Below are 16,371 nucleotides of genomic sequence, written 5' to 3' on the forward strand. Positions count from 1 at the left end.
CTACTCATGCTGCTGCCACCTCCAGACTCAATCGTTGTGCCACTTTGTGGCCTACTCATGCTGCTGCCACCTCCAGACTCGGTCACTGTGCCACTCTGTGGCCTCCTCCTGATGCTGCTGCTGCCACCAGATCGTCCAGACTCTGTCATTGTGCCACTCTGTGGCCTACTCATGCTGCTGCCACCTCCAGACTCGGTCGTTGTGCTACTCTGTGGCCTACTCATGCTGCTGCCACCTCCAGACTCTGTCATTGTGCCACTCTGTGGCCTACTCATGCTGCTGCCACATCAAGACTCGGTCGTTGTGCCACTCTGTGGCTTACTCATGCTGGTGCCACCTCCAGACTCTGTTGTTGTGCCACTCTGTGGCCTACTCATGCTACTGCCACCTCCAGACTCTGTCGTTGTGCCACTCTGTGGCCTACTCATGCTGCTGCCACCTCCAGACTTGGTCATTGTTCCACTCTGTGGTCTACTCATGCTGTTGCCACCTCCAGACTTGGTCATTGTGCCACTCGGTGGCCTTCTCCTAATGCTGCTGCTGCCACCTACAGACTCTGTCATTGTGCCACTCGGTGGCCTCCTCATAATGCTTCCACCTCCAGACCCTGTCATTGGGCCACTCTGTGGTCTCTTCATGCTGCTTTCACCTCACTACTATGTCATAGGTCCACTCTGTGGACTTCTCATGCTGTTCCCACCCTTCCCCACTTTATGACTGGTGCATTTTTTTGGCTTTCGGCCTGGCTGACATCATTTATTTGACACTTCTTCTGATCTGTCAGAAGGAAGTAAAAATGAGATGCACAACGGATCCTGTCTGTGTAGCAGCTTTAAGGCCTGTATTGTCCCATCAAAATTGGCTTATGAATTGGAAGCCAAAAGCAGGAGTGGTTAGAAAACACAGAAGACATGCAAATATTCGGTTCACGTGTCATCTCTGTTTTAGATCCACTCCTGTTTTTTATGGCATTGGCAATACTGATGGATTACTGACCAAATGCTGACCGAGTGAAGGCAAATGCTCAACAGACAAGATCCATTTTTTGAGGGGTTATTGTTGTGACAGATCAGAGGAAGGGCAAAATAATCAGTGACGTCAACACAAACTTACTGCTGACACCCTCTCCACTTTTATAAGCGTTTAATAGAACAGGTTCTGTAGAAATCTTTGGGGAATCAGTGAATTAGTGTAAAAGGAGTGTGCTTCTTCTTGACGCTAACATCTACCTGTAAGGCTGAGTTGAAACTTGAGTAGAGTTGAGCAAACACCTGGATGTTCGGGTTCGAGAAGTTCGGCCGAACTTCCCGGAAATGTTCGGGTTCGGGATCTGAACCCGACCCGAACTTCGTCCCGAACCCGATTGAAGTCAATGGGGACCCGAACTTTTCGGCACTAAAAAGGCTGTAAAACAGCCCAGGAAAGAGCTAGAGGGCTGCAAAAGGCAGCAACATGTAGGTAAATCCCCTGCAAACAAATGTGGATAGGGAAATGAATTAAAATAAAAAATATATATATAAAAATAAACCAATATTAATTGGAGAGAGGTCCCATAGCAGAGAATATGGCTTCACGTCAGCAGAGAATCAGTCTTCATGCCATAGCAGAGAATCTGGCTTCACATCACCCACCAGTGTAACAGTCCATTGTCATATATTTAGGCCCCGGCACCCAGGCAGAGGAGAGAGGTCCCGTAACAGAGAATCTGGCTTCATGTCAGCAGAGAATCAGTCTGCATGTCATAGCAGAGAATCAGGCTTCACGCACCCACCACTGGAACAGGCCACTGTCACATATTTAGGCCCAGGCACCCAGACAGAGGAGAGAGGTCCCGTAACAGAGAATATGGCTTCATGTCATCACAGAATCAGTCTTCATGTCATAGCAGAGAATCAGGCTTCACGTCACCCACCACTGGAACAAGCCTCTGTCACATATTTAGGCCCAGGCACCCAGGCAGAGGAGAGAGGTCCCATAACAGAGATTCAGGCTTCATGTCAGCAGAGAATCAGTCTTTATGTCATAGCAGAGAATCAGGCTTCACGTCACCCACCACTGGAACAGACCACTGTCACATATTTAGGCCCAGGCACCCAGGCAGAGGAGAGAGGTCCCATAACAGAGATTCAGGCTTCATGTCAGCAGAGAATCAGTCTTCATGTCATAGCAGAGAATCAGGCTTCACGTCACCCACCACTGGAACAGGCCACTGTCACATATTTAGGCCCCGGCACCCAGACAGAGGAGAGAGGTCCCCTAACAGAGAATCTGGCTTCATGTCAGCACAGAATCAGTCTTCATGTCATAGCAGAGAATCAGGCTTCACGTCACCCACCACTGGAACAGGCCACTGTCACATATTTAGGCCCAGGCACCCAGGCAGAGGAGAGAGGTCCCATAACAGAGATTCAGGCTTCATGTCAGCTGTGTGACAGATATACCTTTAATCACAGAATTAGACTTGTATCTGCACTGTAGCGTGTGTGTTAAGTTTTTCAGAATGACACTATCAGCACCTTCAATCTAAGATATCCTTTTTGGGATAGATTTAAAGTAGGCCTGATATAGAGGAAACTACTAATTTTGAGAATGGCAAATTTGGGAATAGTTTTTCAACCCAGAACAAAAACTGTGCTTTTATGGTCACTACAAATAATTTGACATAGAAACATAGAAACATAGAATGTGTCGGCAGATAAGAACCATTTGGCCCATCTAGTCTGCCCAATATATCTGAATCCTATGAATAGTCCCTGGCCCTATCTTATATGAAGGATAGCCTTATGCCTATCCCATGCATGCTTAAACTCCTTCACTGTATTTGCAGCTACCACTTCTGCAGGAAGGCTATTCCATGCATCCACTACTCTCTCAGTAAGGTAATACTTCCTTATATTACTTTTAAACCTTTGCCCCTCTAATTTAAAACTGTGTCCTCTTGTGGTAGTTTTTCTTCTTTTAAATATGCTCTCCTCCTTTACCGAGTTGATTCCCTTTATGTATTTAAAAGTTTCTATCATATCCCCCCTGTCTCTTCTTTCATCCAAGCTATACATATTAAGGTCCTTTAACCTTTCCTGGTAAGTTTTATCCTGCAATCCATGTACTAGTTTAGTAGCTCTTCTCTGAACTCTCTCTAGAGTATCTATATCCTTCTGGAGATATGGCCTCCAGTACTGCGCACAATACTCCAAGTGAGGTCTCACCAGTGTTCTGTACAGCGGCATAAGCACTTCACTCTTTCTACTGCTTATACCTCTCCCTATACATCCAAGCATTCTGCTGGCATTTCGTGCTGCTCTATTACATTGTCTTCCCACCTTTAAGTCTTCTGAAATAATTACTCCTAAATCCCTTTCCTCAGATACTGAGGTCAGGACTGTGTCAAATATTCTATATTCTGCCCTTGGGTTTTTACGCCCCAGGTGCATTATCTTGCACTTATCCACATTAAATTTCAGTTGCCAGAGTTCTGACCATTCTTCTAGTTTTCCTAAATCCTTTTCCATTTGGCGTTTCCCTCCAGGAACATCAACCCTGTTACATATCTAAAACAGTACAGATTTGGTTGAATATAAATGTGAGGCCTATTTTTTACGCGCTGTGTGACAGATATACCTTTAATCACAGAATTAGACTTGTATCTGCACTGTAGCGTGTGTGTTAAAGGGTTTCTATCACTTCGTATGACATAATTATCTGTCAGACACTAGCGATCCGCTAGTGTCTGCTCTGGCCAACCATCCTTATATAACAGCTTTTGGGGCAGCCGTTTTGCTAAAAAAAGAACTTTTATAAATATGCTAATAAGCCTCTAGGTGCTATGTGGGCGTCATTAGCACCTAGAGGCTCCGTCTACCTTCATAAACAGCCACCGCCCAGCGCGTCCCTCCAGCCCGCCCATCTCCTGCTGAATGCGATCCTCCGTGTGACGCAGCAGACGAATTCTCGCGCATGCGCAGTGCGCACCTGTATTCAGCGCATGCGCAGTGAATGTCTGACCGCTTCCCTGCTCAGACATCTCCACTGCGCCTGTTCCTTGGAGCACTATGACGTCATCGGCGCAGGCGCAGTGGAGATGTCTGAGCAGGGAAGCGTCCGACATTCACTGCGCATGCGCCGAATACAGCTTCGCACGGCGCATGCGCGAGAATTCGTCCGCTGCGTCACACGGAGGATCGCATTCAGCAGGAGATGGGCGGGCTGGAGGGACGCGCTGGGCGGTGGCTGTTTATGAAGGTAGACAGAGCCTCTAGGTGCTAATGACGCCCACATAGCACCTAGAGGCTCATTAGCATATTTATAAAAGTTCTTTTTTTAGCAAAACGGCTGCCCCAAAAGCTGTTATATTAGGATGGTTGGCCAGAGCAGACACTAGCGGATCGCTAGTGTCTGACAGCTAATTATGTCATACGAAGTGATAGAAACCCTTTAAGTTTTTCAGAATGACACTATCAGCACCTTCAATCTAAGATATCCTTTTTGGGATAGATTTAAAATAGGCCTGATATAGCAGAAACTACTCATTTTGAGAATGGCAAATTTGGGAATAGTTTTTCAACCCAGAACAAAAACTGTGCTTTTACGGTCACTACAAATAATTTGACCAGCTAAAACAGTACAGATTTGGTTGAATATACACTGCGTGCAGAATTATTAGGCAAATGAGTATTTTGACCACATCATCCTCTTTATGCATGTTGTCTTACTCCAAGCTGTATAGGCTGGAAAGCCTACTACCAATTAAGCATATTAGGTGATGTGCATCTCTGTAATGAGAAGGGGTGTGGTCTAATGACATCAACACCCTATATTAGGTGGGCATAATTATTAGGCAACTTCCTTTCCTTTGGCAAAATGGGTCAAAAGAAGGACTTGACAGGCTCAGAAAAGTCAAAAATAGTGAGATATCTTGCAGAGGGATGCAGCACTCTTAAAATTGCAAAGCTTCTGAAGCGTGATCATTGAACAATCAAGCGTTTCATTCAAAATAGTCAACAGAGTCGCAAGAAGCGTGTGGAAAAACCAAGGCGCAAAATAACTGCCCATGAACTGAGAAAAGTCAAGCGTGCAGCTGCCAAGATGCCACTTGCCACCAGTTTGGCCATATTTCAGAGCTGCAACATCACTGGAGTGCCCAAAAGCACAAGGTGTGCAATACTCAGAGACATGGCCAAGGTAAGAAAGGCTGAAAGACGACCACCACTGAACAAGACACACAAGCTGAAACGTCAAGACTGGGCCAAGAAATATCTCAAGACTGATTTTTCTAAGGTTTTATGGACTGATGAAATGAAAGTGAGTCTTGATGGGCCAGATGGATGGGCCCGTGGCTGGATTGGTAAAGGGCAGAGAGCTCCAGTCCGACTCAGACGCCAGCAAGGTGGAGGTGGAGTACTGGTTTGGGCTGGTATTATCAAAGATGAGCTTGTGGGGCCTTTTCGGGTTGAGGATGGAGTCAAGCTCAACTCCCAGTCCTACTGCCAGTTTCTGGAAGACACCTTCTTCAAGCAGTGGTACAGGAAGAAGTCTGCATCCTTCAAGAAAAACATGATTTTCATGCAGGACAATGCTCCATCACACGCGTCCAAGTACTCCACAGCGTGGCTGGCAAGAAAGGGTATAAAAGAAGAAAATCTAATGACATGGCCTCCTTGTTCACCTGATCTGAACCCCATTGAGAACCTGTGGTCCATCATCAAATGTGAGATTTACAAGGAGGGAAAACAGTACACCTCTCTGAACAGTGTCTGGGAGGCTGTGGTTGCTGCTGCACGCAATGTTGATGGTGAACAGATCAAAACACTGACAGAATCCATGGATGGCAGGCTTTTGAGTGTCCTTGCAAAGAAAGGTGGCTATATTGGTCACTGATTTGTTTTTGTTTTGTTTTTGAATGTCAGTAATGTATATTTGTGAATGTTGAGATGTTATATTGGTTTCACTGGTAAAAATAAATAATTGAAATGGGTATATTTTTGTTTTTTGTTAAGTTGCCTAATAATTATGCACAGTAATAGTCACCTGCACACACAGATATCCCCCTAAAATAGCTAAAACTAAAAACAAACTAAAAACTACTTCCAAAAATGTTCAGCTTTGATATTAATGAGTTTTTTGGGTTCATTGAGAACATGGTTGTTGTTCAATAATAAAATTAATCCTCAAAAATACAACTTGCCTAATAATTCTGCACTCCCTGTAAATGTGAGGCCTATTTTTTACGCGCTGTGTGACAGATATACCTTTAATCACAGAATTAGACTTGTATCTGCACGGTAGTGTGTGTGTTAAGTTTTTCAGAATGACACTATCAGCACCTTCAATCTAACATATCCTTTTTGGGATAGATTTAAAGTAGGCCTGATATAGCAGAAACTACTCATTTTGAGAATGGCAAATTTGGGAATAGTTTTTCAACCCAGAACAAAAACTGTGCTTTTACGGTCACTACAAATAATTTGACCAGCTAAAACAGTACAGATTTGGTTGAATATAAATGTGAGGCCTATTTTTTACGCGCTGTGTGACAGATATACCTTTAATCACAGAATTAGACTTGTATCTGCACGGTAGTGTGTGTGTTAAGTTTTTCAGAATGACACTATCAGCACCTTCAATCTAACATATCCTTTTTGGGATAGATTTAAAGTAGGCCTGATATAGCAGAAACTACTAATTTTGAGAATGGCAAATTTGGGAATAGTTTTTCAACCCAGAACAAAAACTGTGCTTTTACGGTCACTAAATATAACTTGACCAGCTAAAACTGTACTGATTTGGAGGAATAGAAATGTCAGGCCTATTTTTTAGGCGCTGGGTGACAGGCTCAACTTGCCCCTGATGTAGTATATGGCCAAAAGATAACCACACTATTGATGGTTAAATGCACTTGGGTGACACAGGCTCAGCCTGCACCTAATGTAGTATATGGCCAAAAAATAACCACACTATTGATGGTTAAATGCACTTGATGAAAGCTTGACCCTGATGTAGGATATAGCAAAAAATAACCACACTATTGATGGTTAAATGCACTTGGGTGACACAGGCTCAGCCTGCACCTGATGTAGTATATGGCCAAAAAATAACCACACTGTTGATGGTTAAATGCACTTGGGTGACACAGGCTCAGCCTGCACCTGATGTAGTATATGGCCAAAAAATAACCACACTGTTGATGGTTAAATGCACTTGGGTGACACAGGCTCAGCCTGTACCTGATGTAGGATATAGCAAAAAATAACCACACTATTGATGGTTAAATGCATTTGGTGGTAGCTTGTGCTGGCGCACCAGAAGCCACAAAATGGCCGCCGATCACACCAGAAAAAAGTGATATAAAAACGCTCTGGGCAGCCTAAAAAAAGTGAGCAATTCAATATCAGCACTTCAATGATCCACAGCTGGAGATCGATCACTGAATTAAGTCTTTTGTAGGAGTTAATCTGCCTAATCTCGCCCTAACGTCGCAGCAGCAACCTCTCCCTATGCTTGAATCAGCAGAGTGACGTGCAGCGCTACATGACCCAAGCTTATATAGAGGCTGGGTCACATGCTGCACTGGCCAATCACAGCCATGCCAATAGAAGGCAAGGCTGTGATGGCCTCTTGGAGCAAGTAGTATGGCGCTTGTTGATTGGCTGCTTTGCAGCCTTTCAAAAAGCGCCAAGAAAGCGCCGAACACCGAACCCGAACCCGGACTTTTACGAAAATGTACGGGTTCGAGTCCGTGTCACGGACACCCCAAAATTCGGTACGAATCTGAACTATACAGTTCGGGTTCGCTCATCCCTACACTTGAGTTATTTGGTCAGTTTTGGGCCCATGACTGCCACAATAAGTAAAGTATGCAGTGATTCTAAGAGCGACACCTGTCATGTGCTTGTCATACTGACTCAAAGTATTTTTTCACTACCACAGCAGACTCCCTATGCGTGTTACTGCAAGGCACAGTGTTCTACACCCCTATAAAGGCTCTTTGCAGCCCGGAAATAGCTGTTTTTTAACGCCATTCGCCTCAAATAAATTCGGATTGAAGAGAATTGTTTCAAAAAATTTGGCGCACCAGCCGAATCTAATTTTTTATAAATTCGCTTATCTCTAGCTGTGGCACATCCGGGTGCACCAGTATAGGAGCAGAAAAGGCTTGTAATGCTGCATCAGACCAGACTTAGACATCTGAACCTTTCCTAGTCATGTCCATTAAAGGTTTAACCACAGTCGAGTAGTTCAAAATGAATTTAAGGTAAACCGCATAAGCGCTTTCAGATTTTCGGGTCGATCCCAGTCCAACACAGCACGGACCTTCTCTGGATCCATACGAAAACCTGAAGATGAGAGTATGTAACCCAGGAATTGCACTTCCTGAACTGCAAATACATCTTAGCAGTGGCGTACCGTCAATATAGGCAGGTTACGCCACTGCTATGGGGCCCGCGGCTCAGGAGGGCCCGGACAGCACAGAAGGCCCCGCCCCCTGCAACTGCACTCACTGCAGGCTTAGCTTGGGGCAGAGGCGGTCCGGCTCCCAGCGCTGCCGATAACACCTGGCCCGGCCTCCTCCTTCCCGAATTATCACTGGCTCTGCGCACTCCCTAGTACCGAGCCTGGCTGCGCGCTCCCTTGGCTCGTGTGCCTGCACAGCTTCACACAATGGGCCAATCAGCATTAGGAGTGTGCAAAGATCCTGCTGCTGATTGGCCCAGTGTTTTGCTGGCAGGCAGCAGACGTACACCCAGCGTGGAAGAAGTTGAGAGTGACTTGTGCTGCCCGCCTCGCCAGTGTCGCCAGCCAAACAGTCATCCTGCAGCCAGTCTGGACCTGTGCCACTGCCAGCCCGCCTACACAGTAAGACTGCCCCAGCCCCCAGTCACTATCTTTTCAACCCCGACCCGGATCATTAAGTTTCACTGGCGTAATTAGAGATGACTGTGCCCCACAGGTTATTTTTGAATGGGCCCCCCCAGTTGTCTGGCACCTCTGACCGGCAGAGACCTCTGACTTCTTCCCTAATACAGTCCAATTATCGTCCAATAGACAATAGACAGTGTTAAAATATCATATTACAGTATACATATATTTCCATGACTTGTCAATTGGACAATAATTGGACTGTATTAGGGTCTCTGCCGGTCAGAGGTGCCGGACAACTGGGGGGGCCCATTCAAAAATTTGCTGTGCGGCCCGTTCAAAAATTTGCTGTGGGGCCCAGTCATTTCTAATTACGCCAGTGTCCCTAACGTTTTCAGTAGGTCATGTATACATTTCTTTATTGGCAAATGGGGGTGTGGCAGGGGAGGAGTCCGGGTACGGTGAGGGGGCCTAATTCAGATTCTTGCTATGGGGCCCAATGATTTCTATGTACGCCCCTGCATCTTAGCATACAATTTATTCTCTCTTAAGATCTGTAACACCTGTCTCACATGATCTTGATGAGTCTCCATATCTGGATAATAAATTAGTATGTCATCCAGATACACAACAACAAACCTCCCCACCAGTTGATGAAAGATATCATTAACAAAATGCTGGAAAACCGCAGGAGCATTAGTTAACCCAAACGGCATTACCAGACTCTCAAAATTACCCTCTGGGGTATTAAATGCCGTCTTCCATTCAACCCCTTCTTTGATCCTGACCAGAATATATGCCCCCCTTAGGTCCAACTTGGAGAACACCTTGGCAACAACAATCTGGTTAAACAAATCAGGAATCAAAGGAAGGGGGTACGGATCATGGACCGTAATCCGATTGAGCTCACGGAAGTCCAAACATGGCCTAAGAGTTCCATCTTTATTCTTTACAAAGAAAAACCCTGTTTCAACTGGGGACTTGTAAGGGCTAATATTTCCCTTAGCCAAACTCTCGACAATATACTCCTGCATTAGCGCTTTTTCGGGTTCAGAAAGGTTATATAACCTAGATTTGGGCAACTTCGCTCCGGGAATAAGATTGATAGGACAATCATATTCCCGGTGTGGGGGTAAACCCTGGCAACCACTCTCAGAAAATACATCTGAAAAATCAGAAATGAAAAAGGGAAGAGCATTAGTGGTCAAGACAGAAAGAGATGTATTAAGACAGTTTTCCATGTAATAATCACTCCAATCGAGAATCTGTCTCGCTTGCCAGTCAATGGTAGGATTATGTTTGCTCAACCATGGTAAACCCAGAACCAACGGAGCAGGCAGACCCTCCAGCACAAAACACGAAATGGATTTCTGATGAAAATCACCCACTCTTAAACGGATGTCCAGCACAATCTGTGACAAACATTTCTGAGTAAGTGGTGCGGAGTCTATTGCAAACACCGAAATATATTTCTCTAATGCACTTGTTGTCAACCCATTCAAACGGACAAACTGACCATCGACTAGGTTAACCCCTGCCCCACTGTCAATAAACACCTCAATTCCCAAAGTTTTGGATTCTAGCGCCACCTCGGCAAACAGGAGAAATCGTTTACTACCAGTAAATGACAAAAGTAAGTTTTCTGACTCACCACCCACACCACCTAGAGTAAGATGGGAATTAAATGGTTTTTTTTTTTTGTCTTCATCTTGACGCTAAACGTAAGGACAAACATTAACAAAATGTTCTCTTTTTCTACAGAAAAAACATACTCCCTTCATATGACTAAAACCCTTGCAAGTAGGCCCTAGGGTAGCTCCCCATAAACTCAGAGATCTCTTTACCCAAGGAGTCAAAGGAAGCCGCAACGTTATATGATAGTTCGTCCTGAGAGTGAGGGACCTTAGATCTCTCTCTCAGGCGTCTATTCATATGTGCAGCGAGGGACAAAGCCACTTCCAATGACTCAAGATTTTCGTGAAAGGCCAATGCGTCCTTCAGCCTCTCGGATAATCCCTTACAGAATTGGCTACAGAGAGCTGGATCATTCCACTCTGTATCCTAAATTCAGAGCAATAGATCTCCGCAGAACGCTCTCCCTGCCGTAAACAACGTAACTTGGTCTAGGCCAGGGAGATCCAATCCGGATCATCGTAGATAAGACCTAGAGCTCTGAAAAATTTGTCTACCGACCGGAGGGGCTGTGATCCGGTTGGTAGAGAAAAAGCCCAAGACTGAGTGTCCCCTTTAAGCAACGACATGATAATACCCACTCTTTGACTCTCATCCCCAGATGAGAGTGGACGTAACTTAAAGTACAATTTACACGACTCTCTCAACTGAATGAAATTATCACTTCCCCTTGAAAATCTGTCTGGAAGTGCAACCTTAGGTTCAGGGCAGGCCTGGAAACTACTACTGGCACCAGCAGCCTGTGATCCCTGGATCTGCGTGCGGAGGTCAGCTTCTTCAATAGACAGACCCTGCAATTGTCTAGCCAGTGTAGCGATTGGATCCATAGCCTCACTGACACAAAGAAAAAATGACGGTTTGTTGTGGTTGATAATGTCACGGCATGGTGTGGGTAGTAAACTCCACACCAAACAGAGGAGGGAAAGAAAAAGGTACTAGGCCTGGAAACTAGGGAAAGGGTAAAGGTCACCACCTAGAGAATCTCTAGACCAAGCCCTGACTAATATCAGTATGAACAGACCTCGATGGTAGGAATGTTCATATGCCAAAACCTAGAGCCCTATCTGACCCTAAAGGGCCCTGGAGATAGTGTCAGGACAAAAGACGACCTGTTCCTTCCCAGCTAAAGGAACAGGAGACTTCCTCAGGCCTATTTCTAAAAGATAGGGGAATACAACAAACTAGAAAATAAAAAAAGACAATTTACTCTTATGCAGACGAGCAGGAACTCAGTGAAGAACCAAACACCAGCAACCGCATAGCATGATTGCTGAGATCAGACTAAATAGAGGAGTTGGAATGACCACTTCAGCTACACCTGAGACAAGAGGTGTGGTCATAACCAGCAACAACACAGAAAGAAGTGAAACCAAAGGGGCTGTCAGATCACATCACGTGCAGCCAGTCTCTTAGATCTTCTGACCCCTGACATGGGAGAGACCGTGACAGCAATTGTTTTTAATGGTCTAACATAAATGTCATCTGTGTAATTCTGTTCCATGTTCACCACAATGTGCATCTATAATATTGTTATGCAACTGTTATACATGTAATATACCTGGAATCAAAGGTACTAAGCTAGCTTTTCAGCACAGCAGAGAGAAAGAGAGTTGAGTTTGCCTGCCAGTTCATGCTAAAGCCTGCTGGAACCAAGACAAAGCCTGAATCGCGCAGGAAAAAGGCATTTTCAGAAGACCCGATGATGTACCAGGCTCTCCTTAGGGCTGCTAGGATCGCGCATGGCAAGGGATTTTTTATTTACAACACACTGCCGGGCGGAGGCTTCCGCCCAGCAGTGAGCCCTGGGATGTCACCGGCACTGATGTTCAGGGTTTAGCGCTGCCCTAGCTTGTAAAACGGTTAGGGCAGTGCTAAAGCCAGCCCATCAGAGCCAGTGACGTCACCGAACACACTGCTGGGCGGAAGCCTTCGCCCGGCAGTGTGTTTTTGTAAATAAAAAAGCCCTTGCCCTGCACAATCCTGCAGGGCAAGGGAGAGCATCGGAGCATCAGAGGGCTGCCTGGGTGAAAATATGGGTATGTCCAGGTTCAGCTTTTAACCCGAACAACCTTTTTAAGTATCCATTTCCAACCAGATTTTGCAGTGGATTCATTGCAGATTTTGGTGCCGATTCATAGAGCATTTCATGTCACACCGGAACAAACACAGTCTTGGTCTTAGCTAAAATGTGGACACAATTATATCCAGTCTATGTAGATATTGTTCTGTTGGATAAAATTAGCTACAGCAGCACAATTTTTTCTGCTAGTAATATCAGGTTGGAGTCCTGGTTTTCCACATGTCCAGCATTGCCTAGACTGGATACATTTTGATCCACTTCTTAGTGGAGATCAGGACTAGGTATATACAGGGGTGTACACAGATATCATAGGTCCATGCCTGCTGTGCACCTGCTCTTAACCTGTAGGCTGGGACAATTCTTCATTTACCAGCCGGCCCCTATTTGCTACTGTGCTCCGTCTACTTCTAGCTAGCGGTGCTTCCAGCCGCTGGCACAGACTGTGACTTTTACAGGCTGAGGCCTGTGTGTGCTGCTAGGCCTTCTGGTTTGTCTCCTAGGGCCAGTGCCTAGACTTAGAAATGTGTCCCCAGCCAATTTCTGGCTCTTCCTTGGTACTTAAAGGGGTTGTGTCAACTAAGCAAATAGTATGTATTATATAGAGAAAGTTAATACAAGCCATTTACTAATGTACTGTGAATGTCCATATTGCTTCCTTTGTTGGCTGGATTAATTTTTCCATCACACGGTTTCCATGGTTACGACCACCCTGCAATCCATCAGCAGTGGCCATTCTTGCACACTATTGTAAAAAGCACCAGCCTATGTGCGCTCCCACAGTCCCGGCCACCAGAGAGGCTGGCACTTTTTCCTATAGTGTGCAAGCACGGCCACCACTAATGGATTGTAGGGTGTCACGGTAGGTGAGGGAAGGGAAGCAAACCAAATACAACAAAAGCAACAAAACACCAGGCTAGGCCCCAAAGCTAGGGAACAGGGAAAGGTCACCACCTGACAATCCCTGAGCCTTTCCCTGACTGCTGACAACATGAGCAAATCCTTAGGGTGGAAGTGCTCATGCGCTGGAACCTAAGTCTAGCTGAAACTGAAGCGAACCCTAGCTAGGGACCTGGAGATAAGACAACCGGTTCCTAGCGCAAGGTGCAGGAACCAGCATCTTCCTGAGGCCTAGCCAGAACACACAACAAAAGGGAAGGAGTAGGACTTAGCTTAAGACGGACGGGGAGCAGGAGATACACCAAACACCAGCAGAGAACTCCAGAAGCAAATATAAACCGCAAGGGCTATAGTGAGAGGTGGGTATAAATAGCACCACTAAATGGCTAATGAGCAGAACCTGTGGGGAGGTGGGATCCTGCCTAAAACCATAACAAAGAGAAACAGAACAATCTGTCAGATAGACTCACGTGTAGCAAGTCTGTCAGATCTTCTCAGGCCTCTCACAGGGCAGGGCGTGACACAGGGTGGTCATAACCATGAAATGAGCAGTGTATAATGTGATGGAAAAATGAATCAAGCCAGCAAAGGATGCAATATGGACAATCACAATATATTAGTAAGTAGTTTGTATTAACTTTCCCTACATGACAAATGTCACTTGCTGAAGTAAGACAACCCCTTTAAGGTGCTTAGTGGAAGGGTGTCTGAGCTTAGGTTGTTCTACTGTCCAGTAACCAGCGAAGGTGTGCTCTCGTGCCTGACTACCCGTATATCTTACCAAGGGTGACTATCAATTCGGCTCTCATATCTCTTGCCCTGTGTCTTGTTTTGCTCCCTACCACTACTTTGGATTATCTATCTGCAAGTGTTGAACCTGTCCAAGAACTGTATTCAGATTACACCTTTTGCCTGATCCCTTGGTGCTTCCGCCTCAAAGAGTCAGCTGCCAATTACACCAGGACTACTCGAGAAGGTTGGCTTCCTGCGGCAAAGTTTAGATCCCTGTACAGGGGTTAAACGGTGAATACCAGGGAACCGCCATGATAATGTTCTCAGGTTTAGTCCAAAGTCAAACTGGTTAGTTGGGAGGGTCCACACCCGCTGTCAGTTGCAGTCGCATAGCAAAGCATAGTATAAGCCCTCATCTCCATAAGAGAACAAATACCTTGCAGCCATTGCTGGAAGAATACAAGCTGCAGGTGGTAATATTATGGTCTGAGGAGCGTTTTTGTGGCATGTGTGATGTACTGCAGTTAACATGACTCTATATACCTGTGACAACCTTCCAGGACCTTATTGAGTCACTCCCAGACCGCCTGCTGCACACGGTGGTTACTTTGGATATTAATAATGTGACTGTGTATATAGGAAAATCCAATATAGGGTCCTACTATAGAGCCACACTCCTAAGGGGAGTTTACTGATTAGTTCCATAATATCATGTGACTAGACCACAGCATTGGTCACATATATGATGTCATGTAAACATAAGGCATGTAGTAACTACTAAAACGGCATAAACAAATACAATCACATAGGATCCTCATCCGACTACATGAGCATATACAGTAAATCAATACAACATACAAATTAGATATAATGGCATATAGTCTTGAGTGTATACAGAGCTTTGTAGCGAAGAGATGAGCATGAACATAAACATAAATATGAACTGAAGGTGCTAATCAAAGTGTTTGTCATTGCTGAGGAGCAAAAGGATGATTACATTATTAAGTAGAATAGTATATTATGTTACATTCTTCAACATTCATTATGAGTCGCATGATTCCTCTACTAAAACAGACTGAGAAAAGTAATGGTTCGGTACAAACTGCAGTAGTTGTTCTATTCGTAATGTTAACTCAGATAATAGTGCATACTAAATGATCTTGCGTACTACAAGGTCCATAGTTAGTGGTATGATTCCTATATCAAATAAATTAATAATAATAAACCTGGAAAAATGCTGTATCATATAGTGATAGTTCATATAGGGCAACAACGGCATTAGCATGTAGAATATAATGAGGTATGCTCCACAGGGGCGGACTGGCCATAGGTCCTATAGGAAAATTTCCCAGTGGGCCGATGGCCAGGGGGGCTGCCCAAGTCCTTCTCATGGCCACCAGCCGGGTACATAACAATTTGATGCTCAAAGCATTAATTAATGCCAAGAGCATCAGATACTAATGCACCTGGCCAGCACCTGCAGGTGTCCTCCTGAATTTACCTGTATTGCTGTCCTAAGGATAATGATACAGTAGAATACTGTGGCGAGGGTGGCAGTATTTTGTGCGGCACTGTGGTATTAGGTTCTGCTGGGGTGGTATTTTGTGCTTCTCTACAGTATTGCTGGCCATTCCTACTTCTTTGGTCCCTGCCTATTTGTGTTGCCCTGCCTTCTGTCAATTTGTACCAGCCTACAACATGGTGCCAATTTTAGGTTTTTTTCAAGGGCCACTATAGGTTTTCAGTCCACCCCTGATGCTCCAAGTTGCATAGTTATACAGCCCTAACTCCTTCCTTCCTTTCACACAATACATGATAAAAGTGACTCTCAGCATCCAGCACTAGGGGGAGCTCAGTGCACAGGAAATTATAGCGCTACCATTGAACTTAATCGGAGCTGTAAAAATATGCACTGAGCTGCACAATCCATGACAAATCCTCAGCTGCATGTGGCTGTATTGATGGCTCCTATGGACATAGGCACTTGGATGTCACCCTAATGCCTGAACATACCTCCCAACTGTCCAGGATTCAGCGGGACAGTCCCTGTTTTTGGTGGCTGTCCCGCGGTGCCCGAACCGCTGAGGTATGTCCCACTCTCAGCTGTCTCTGCATCC

The sequence above is a fragment of the Bufo bufo genome, chromosome 2 (genome assembly GCF_905171765.1).
Source record: "Bufo bufo chromosome 2, aBufBuf1.1, whole genome shotgun sequence".
In the NCBI taxonomy this organism is placed as follows: domain Eukaryota; kingdom Metazoa; phylum Chordata; class Amphibia; order Anura; family Bufonidae; genus Bufo; species Bufo bufo.